Here is an 8,904-nt window from a genome sequence, read left to right as displayed (position 1 = left end):
ATGCACAACAAAATATTTACTAATTTCAATAAAGAACATGTTGAGTATGAGGAACTAATTGTAACGATGGGACTTATACAATATCTTAGAACATTTATTTGCTGCCATTATTCATTTGAACTACTCGTGTCCTATTGCGACTTTGATCGATCGAGCTCTGAGCCTACAAGCTATACAGCTTAGCTAACAGCTCTATAACTAATAAATTTCCGCATAAAAAGGAGTCAATCCTTTGATCGTTTACCGACAGCGGTTCTTCTCTTTAGCTCTCCCGCTCTCATCATCTACACTCAGGACCATGTTTTCATAATCGATCGGATTCAGCATCTGTCAGACGGGAAACTAAAACCCTCCGTAGACCTCCTTACACAAAGGCCCTTCCTTGTGCCAAAATAATAAAGAAAAACAACCGCCAAATCTCTAAACGCAACTTACCGCCATCTAAGCGGCCTTCCAAAACCTACCCACCGAAAAAGCCTTCCATCTCTCAGCTTGGTTGTCCGTTCAAGGGCCCGCTTGCCTCCTCCGCGGTTCTGCACTACAAAAGCTCAAGATCAGCGTTCTTAGCCCGCGTTAGTCCCGCGTACTCTTGAGCCTCGAGAGATCCGTGTGGCCCGTGTGTGCACGATCTAAAACCCTTTTTACCACCGAACCGATCGTAGTCAGATGAAGAAGTGGAGCATACGCAAAGGGCTGGGCCCCCTAACGAACGGTTAGCAGTTGGGCTTTGCGTCGTCGATCAGACTTTGTGACGGTTGGTGCGGGTCTCAGCGGGGCCAGCTTGGTGGCGGAAGAGGAAAGAACATAATCTATTTATGCTTGTTATCTTTTCCCTTTTTGTAAGGCATCTTTAGCTGTAATCGGGTCGTCGGTATCTTTCTCTGATGTTTGTATATTGCTGTTGGACTCACCAAGAAAATGCTGCTGATCATCTCGCTGCAGGGATGATCGGGGTGGTGATCGTGCGGTTTGGGACATTTTTTTTTTTAGACTGGCGTAGGTTGATCGTTGAGTTTTTAGAAACTGTTGAAGTAACCAATTTACTAGCCTCGTCAGCCCACATTTGTAAGAACATACTGGTGATAAAAGCGATCGTCGTAACTTTCATCATAATTGGGTTTTTGGTATCTGTGCCCTAGAAGATTCTTAAGGGAGGTGTTGCATTTGATATCGAACCAATCTTTACTGTCCGTGAGGCTTATTAATCGATCATTCCGGTAGGCATGAAAAGGCTAATCTTCTCCTTTTCCAGCAACAGAACTTCAATTCCCGAGGTCGTTACTTTATGTAGCCATAGCCGGACTATGTCTGTCGGTTGAGAAATTTCTGAATTATTAGAAAAAGATCATTTACTAAAGGCTCATTTTAGTTTTATCCGAAAACCTTCCTTTATTTTTATTATAAATTAGCTAAAATGTTTTTTACTACGCCGGGCAACGCATGAACTGGTGCTCTATCGTCCGAAATACCAACAATAACCCTTACTCAAAATACAATTTTCATTATCCTAACTGCAAATTATACTAAAATTACCTAAATTTTATTTTCTAACAAGTACATCCAATTTTAAAGTGCCTATGCTCAGGGAAATTTCAAACATTCTATCGTCTGTTTTTCGCTACATTCGGAAAAACCTGTCTCAAATGTGAGTCAATATATGAGAGAGAGAAACATTCGGTGCACAAAACTATGCTCAAAACCGCAGATTAAAACATCTCTCCCCCAAAAACGCTCTCTTCCATTCTCTCGGTCTCTCTCGCGACACGGCGCAGCATATATACATGTATGTACCGCCTCGTTGTCATCGGCGGCCGGGCGACGGTCGGCATTTCCCTTTGATCTGGATTGTAAATAAATCCGGGCGCACTTCAGCGGCCTTTTCCCTTGATCAGTCCGGTTTCTTTTGTGTTCCGGTTCGCTTGACGGCGGCAGTGCCCTAGATGGGTTTCGGAAGGTTTGGGTGGGAAGCTGGGTGTGGCAAGGGTGAAGGGAAGGGAAGGCCGTTGCTTACGAAGATAAATACCTTACTGGAGAAGAAGTGTTGTTATTTGTGACCCGTTCTCGCTCACTCTCTATCGCTGAGTTTGTCTCTCTGAAATTGTTTCTTTTTTCGTATGACGAGCAAGCCGAGAGATCGTGAGCTTAAGCGGTTTTTCGGTTGGTTTTTGCTTTATTTTGTTTTCATTTGCACTTGAATAGGGGAAAATAACAGGAGGTTGAAAGGTGAGGTGCGGTGGCCACAGCTTCCTTCGCCCATCGTTAATGATAGTTCCGACTTTTACTTCCGCCTTATTTCCGGAACCGACATACCGACGGTTTGTTTACTGATCTCCCGAGAACCTCCTCGCGCACAACGGGCAAATGAGATAATTGTTCTGAAGAACACGCACACACACACACACTAGATGCGGAAATACTCGATTAAGGGCTTCGGGCGCTCTTGGGAAAATGTTTCCTTTTGCGCTGCTTCCCAAAAAATGAGTCGAAGCGGGAGCACTGTTGATCGTAATTCCGTACACGTAGACGAACAATCGCAACTGTCTGCTTGGGTGGTCGTGGCGGGTCGAATCGGATCGGATAGACAATTACCACCGGACGGACCCTTGGAGGGCCGCCGGGCCTAGCGATAACCACCCGCGAGGACCGAAGTAATTGTGCCTTGAGAGCATCGCTTTTATCGCCTCTCAAGGTGTCCCTAGCCGTGTCTCGGCTCCATGGCACCGGGCTTTGCTAATGTTTGCAGCGGCCCAGTGGCCCAGGTCGCAGGTCGCCTCAATGGCAGGGCGGCGGAACGTCTCTTTGATGTTGGAAAATTTAAATGTCTCTCTTAGCGGCACTCTCGCCCGCATTGTATCACCCTGTGGTCGAGTTTGCCGGGATGGGACTACCTCGATTTTGCTCTCCCGCATTGTATCGCCTACAACGGGTTGGAAAGAAAGGTTAAAGGATAACGTGTTAACCCTGGACATCCGTGGTTGAAGGATTTGTCGGCTTTAGGGACGATTAGCCCGTACACGAAACTTGCCGGCTGGTCTTCCCAGTCGATCGTTGATCGATTGGTTTTGGGATGGTAATGCGACAAAGTTTTCACCTTGCGAAACAGCAAATTCATGACATTCGGTCATGCAAAACAGTGAAAGTCTGTAGAAAATTTTAATCCTTAGGTGTGAAACGTACGTGAGAGTGACGGCTTTAGCTGGGAAAGGCATGAAAGGCATGGCATCGGAAAAAGTTTTACGGTAGGCGAATTTCCAATCCTGCTATAATATTTTATAGCACTTGATGTATTTTTGAAAGGATACAATTTCAAAGAACTGCTCAGTTTACTTTACCTGCAATCAAAGCTGCTAAAAGATCGAGGCTCTCATTTGCTTCGAAAGCTGATTGTACATTCCACAAGCGTAAACATTCTCATTTATGATATTGGTTGATAAAACACCTAAATTCTTTGCGCGCGGAAGTCTTAATCACGGCATTGTTTGTCTCACAAAAACCCTCCTTCTTTTGTCAAGCGGGTGCGTTATCATATGCCAAGCAGTGGCATGTGTATTATTGCATAGCCATAAACGATGTCCACCGAGCATCCCGGCGATGCCTCAGGGCCAACGGCAGAACCACGCTTGATTTAAGTGGCCGCGAGGGCACTCTCGAGTCTAGAGCTGGTAAGGAGAACGAGATAAACGGTACACGCAATATTGTTATTACTGCATGCGCGTATCGCCAACTGATGGGCCCAATGTGTTTCGTGCTATGTTGTTGAGCAAAAGACGATCCAAGAACGATCTTGCCCCCTGAACAAGGGCTCGAAGCAACAAAAACCCAAGGGTTCACAGGCAGAAGCACGAGAGCGAGAGCGAGAGAGAGAAAGAGAGCGGACGACCTCAACACGAGAGCACCCCAGGGTTGGTAGCGAAAGCAGGTAACGGTGGACAGCAAGGGATGGTGGCAAGGTGGAAAGTTTTCTCGCTCCCTTCTTTCGGAAAGAGTCCGGCGGCTTTTCTTTGATCTTTTCGTAATTGGTTTATTACTTTGTCGGTGTATATTCATTATTATTTAGCGTGTGTACGTGTAGTATTTTTATGTGTAATACGCTGTTATGCTCGACCGTTATTGTGTATCGGGCGAGAGCACATACCGTGTGGTGCGGGTTTTGGCCCTTCTTTGTCCACCGTGTGTCGAATGTTGGTTGTCGTTTGCCAGCGTGCAAGGCTCCTGCCCGTCCGTCCGTCGTCACTCGGTGTGATGGATGTTAACGTCCCCTGCCATTAAGGCGTTGCAAGTAGCAAAAAGTAATCTTTTGTGATACTTAGTGGAATAGTGCGGCGATAGAATTAAGGATAAATGTGATGCATTAGTGTTAATAGATAGATTTAAAGAATTAATGGGCTTATTCGTAGCATTTATGAACTGAGACAGAGACTTTGCCCTAAACTGAAGACAAACTTCAATGCCATACCCTGAGGATTTTACTATTTCTTTTTTATTGGACAATTATGAATTATGATTATTAAGCATGTTTTGATTCGTTCCCTGAGATAAATATACGCGAAAATAAAGTATAATAACTGATGAACTAAAGATGCCGGTGTGCTGTAATTGATTTAAAAGACTTCTGCTATAGAACGATCTCTGCCTAAGGATCATATCGCCATCGGGTCTGATATGTCCTCGGACAACACTAAACTATAATGAGTGCATTGTAATTTAAAATTCTAGTAGATACCTGATCTCGAGAATCAAAAACTGGATTTATGGCATTGTTTTCATCTTACTGGTACAACTGCTGTTTCAAACTTCAAACCGGCTTTTCAAACGTACAGGTCGATCCTAAAGTTTTTCATACAAGGTGGTGGATGAGATTTTTTGGAGCCGTGCTCTTGAATGAGCAATAGCTCAATTTATAGCACCCACAAACTTCAACTCAATGGAAATTCTCTTCCCAACGCACTCAGAAACCCTTATCACGATCGACCAGTGTGTCGTAACAATCCGTATCAAACGAAGCATTAAGAAAGCGACCGAGCGATGCCTTTCAAAAAATCAGGCAAATCCTCAAATCACATTTATGACCGTTGACAGCGCATCGAATCGATGTATCTATGAAATTATCAAAAGTCCAAATTTTCGACCAACGCGTCCACCGCCAAAGGCTCGATCGTCACATCGCATTACCACCCACGATGCACGCTCGTACTCATAAACGATCCTTGTCCAACTATCCGTATCGGATGTCGGGCATCGGGCTATAGCCTCCGATCCAATTTGTTTTGCCAGGGTTTTCTTTTGCCCTTCTAGAACTACGCCGTAAAAGCGTAAAGGGGAACGGTTCGTGCTCATCAAGTATGCGTTACATAATTAGTTTCACCGAAAAAAGAAATCCCTCAGCGGTTTTTCTCTCGCCCTGCTGATTGATCCCGTTGTGATCCAGGCTTCTAGGCTACCCTGGCTGAGCAACTGAGCTCTCCCGGCAAGTGCGAGTCACCACCACCACCTGAGCCCGACCGGTCGGCTAATGTTCCGTGACTTTGTACTGCCTGCCGACATTTGCCGCGCCGCCTGATCACCGTCACCGTATGCGACCAATCGATCAATGAAGTGTATCGAATCCATCCTTGCGCTCTGTGGCACTGGCCGCTTTGCGTTTGCTGTATAAGCGCTTTAGCTGCTTCGCGTTTCTTCGGTGAGTTTTTTTTTCCTTCAACTTTTGCTGCTGTTACCTTCCCTTCTCATCCCGGGACGCAGGCAGGGGATCTCTAAATGACCAGGACTGGTAGGACTTCTTTTCGAGCCGTTTTCCTATTCGTTCCAGTCACAGCTTTAACCCTGCAACCCCGGCCCGGTTTCGTTTGCCTTCAGTGCCGTGCGTAAGGCGGGAAGCACCCGCAAACGTCTGTTCCTACTGTCAGGCTGTTGTGTTTTTTTTTTGCTCTCTTGGCACATGCGGCAAGTGTCGGCTTCTGTTTGGTGTTATGCATAGGCGCGTGTAGGTTGATCGAACAGTAACTGAAGAGAAGCTAGAACGTTTATGGCAATATTTGGAGGATATAAATGCTTGGTGATAGTACATAAGTTCTAGCAAGGATTTTACTGTAGAAATTTAAAATAAGTTATAAAACTGTTATAAATTTTCAAACCAAACTTGGCAAAAAAGATGATGAAATGAGCAACTTTTTTATTTTTAAAGCAGAATAACACCCCTCCTTACGGATTAAGTCAGCGAAGCTTCTTAATGCGCACATTCTGACCATATGTACGTCACTGTCTGTCTTCCTTTCTGCCGCTTCAAGGTATCCCGATCACCAAAACTGGCAGGCAAAAGCGATACAAGGCAACCTGATTTGACGGTGGCTCGAATCGAATCGTCGGGTATCGCCTTTGCCACCGGTTTTACTCGACCCGCACAGAAGTAAGGAAGCTCACAGCAAGAAGGAAACAACGAAAAAAAAAACACTCACTTAAAAAAAAAACCTGGAAGGATGATGAGCCACCATCAGAGCTAAGAGAGAGAAAAAATAGGGTCCCAGCCCGGGAACTGAGGAAACAACTTTCTACACTCCACTTTACTCGACACCGCCTCGTGGCGATGGTGGCGGTAAGCCAAACGAGGTAATATGTATACACATATAATCTTAATGTCAGAAGCAATTTAGTCACTAGAGCTACCGTACTACGCGCGCCACTGAACCTACGTAACGGGGCGTTTGGAACTGGGAAAAACAGATGAAAAGTATGAGTGAGTGAGAGAGAGAGAGAGAGGGAGAAAAAAAAGCTTGGCCGAAGCATTAGCCGGGGTTGCATTTGGGACGCGCTGCTTTGCACCGTGTGGGGAATGGCACGAGCAGGGCAAAAAGTCAGAGCTCGGGATAGCATGAGCATCAATGTGGGACAGAAGAACAAAAAAAAAAAGGAAGTGACAAGGTGGCTTTAAAACAGACCGAAAACGAATTAAAGACGATGTATGATCAATGAAGGATTTGACAGCGCTGGTAATCTGGAGCAAAGGGACCGTGTTTGGAATATCCAGTTCCTTCTTTGCTCCGAATTACCTCATCAGATCAGGATCACAAAAATTAGTCTTCTCAGGACTAGCTTCAACCTCCGCCGCGGATCCCAAAGTAAGGTTTTATTGGTTGGGATGTAATAATACCACAACACGGTAGCATTAAATCAGACGCTCTAATGAGTTCCTGGTGCGAGAATCACTAAACCTGTACTCCAACAAAGAACCCGCTGCTTATTGCGACTGGGAGAGAAAAACGGAAAGATCCAACGCACATCATAGGGAAGATGTGAGAGCCTTAACGCATCACATCGGCGATCACCATCATCATGATCGTCATCAGTATCATAAATGCATCACTGAGAGCTGCCACTTGCAAGGACCAGAAGGCGCGAAGGTTCACCACTTCTCTCACCTGTAACTTGCCTTCCCCTCCCACCCCCCCCCCCCCCTCACACACTACGCATTCCGCCAACCAAGAGCCTCTACCAGCGACGAGTAGAGGCAGTAAAAACAGGCAATATTAATAAAATCAACAGGCTCGGCCGGTGCAGTACCCAGCACGATCGGGCGAAATCGGCGAGCGAGAAATAAAACAACATTAAACCGGTCAATTTCTTGAGCCCGGTGAGCCCCAACCATATACCCGGCGGCAGTTCCAAGCGAGCCCCCGAGGGATATTATGCTTCCGACTCCTTTACGACTCCACGTCGGACGTCGGCAGCGGGGAGCAACCGGAACGGAGACCCGGCCAACATCAAAGGCACGCCGAAACGGTCACAATGATAAAGTTATGCACAATCATTTCCCACCCTCACCCACCGATGCGAGCCCGTCACGGTTGCCCCCGTCCGCTCCGGATCATCCGTGGTTCGGGGTTTCCGTAACGGCCATGTATTCTGTACGCGGCGCATTAAAACCGCATCAACCGATCGTCACTGTACGTCGTCGTTCGTCCGAGCGTACCGGCATCGTGGCAGCGAAATGAAGGCCGAAGGCCGACACTAGGGTGCTTCTGTTGTTATTGCGTCTGCTCCGTTACGCCCGTTACGCGAGCCGCGAAGCGAGCAAACGCGACGAAAGCGGCGGCTCGGTTTGGCGGTTCTTTGCCGTTTACTTCTTCTTCTGCTGCTGCTGCCCGGGAGGTTTTCTCCTTCACCCGTTGTGGCGGTACCAAACGTGCGGCTGATGCTGGGGTGCCGTTGTTGATGACGCTGTCCGGGCAAAGCGAAACAGCAGCGCCACACCATTTGCCAACGATGGGCGACCGGCTGAACGATCGGTAACGTGTTGGAGAAGCTACCTTCAGAGGAGGGGGGGGGGGGCTTGGGGGTCATGTGGGTGGGTCAGCCCTTGTGTTGATCTTGGCGAATTGAAAAGTTGGTAGAATTACTGGAGAGAACGAGTGCTTGTTTTTCGTATTTTTCTGGTGCTATCTTTGGGCTTATTTATAGCACGTGGTTGGATATTCAGCGATCCTCACTACGGGAGAACCGTCCGGATGCGATTGGAACCCCAGTCCTACCGTATTAATACTGAGGATAGAGGCCACTGTTGCCTCTACCCTCAGACCGCTACTTGGAGAGAGGAAGAGTACTACGGATTTAATTCTTGTAGAAATTCGTTTTCATTACTAAATAGTTTTTGCAATCAGGATTGATTATTTAGGAAGTCCTTAAAGATGGACGGATGAGATCATTGTCTTGCAATCACCATTGTACTCTAAAGACCTTCCAAAAGTAATAAACCCAAAAAATTTGAACAGCCTTTCTTTTAAATCGTCCAAAAAATTTGATAAAACAACTCCTTGTTTCACTAGTCTGTGTTCTCTCCCCAAGACTGATCAATTCACACGCACTGGTGACGCTCGGTGGCTGCAAACGAACAGAGTCAGAGAGAGAGAG

This window comes from Anopheles maculipalpis, chromosome 3RL (assembly GCF_943734695.1).
Source record: "Anopheles maculipalpis chromosome 3RL, idAnoMacuDA_375_x, whole genome shotgun sequence".
NCBI classification, from domain to species: domain Eukaryota; kingdom Metazoa; phylum Arthropoda; class Insecta; order Diptera; family Culicidae; genus Anopheles; species Anopheles maculipalpis.
Note: the sequence above shows the minus strand (reverse complement) of the source record.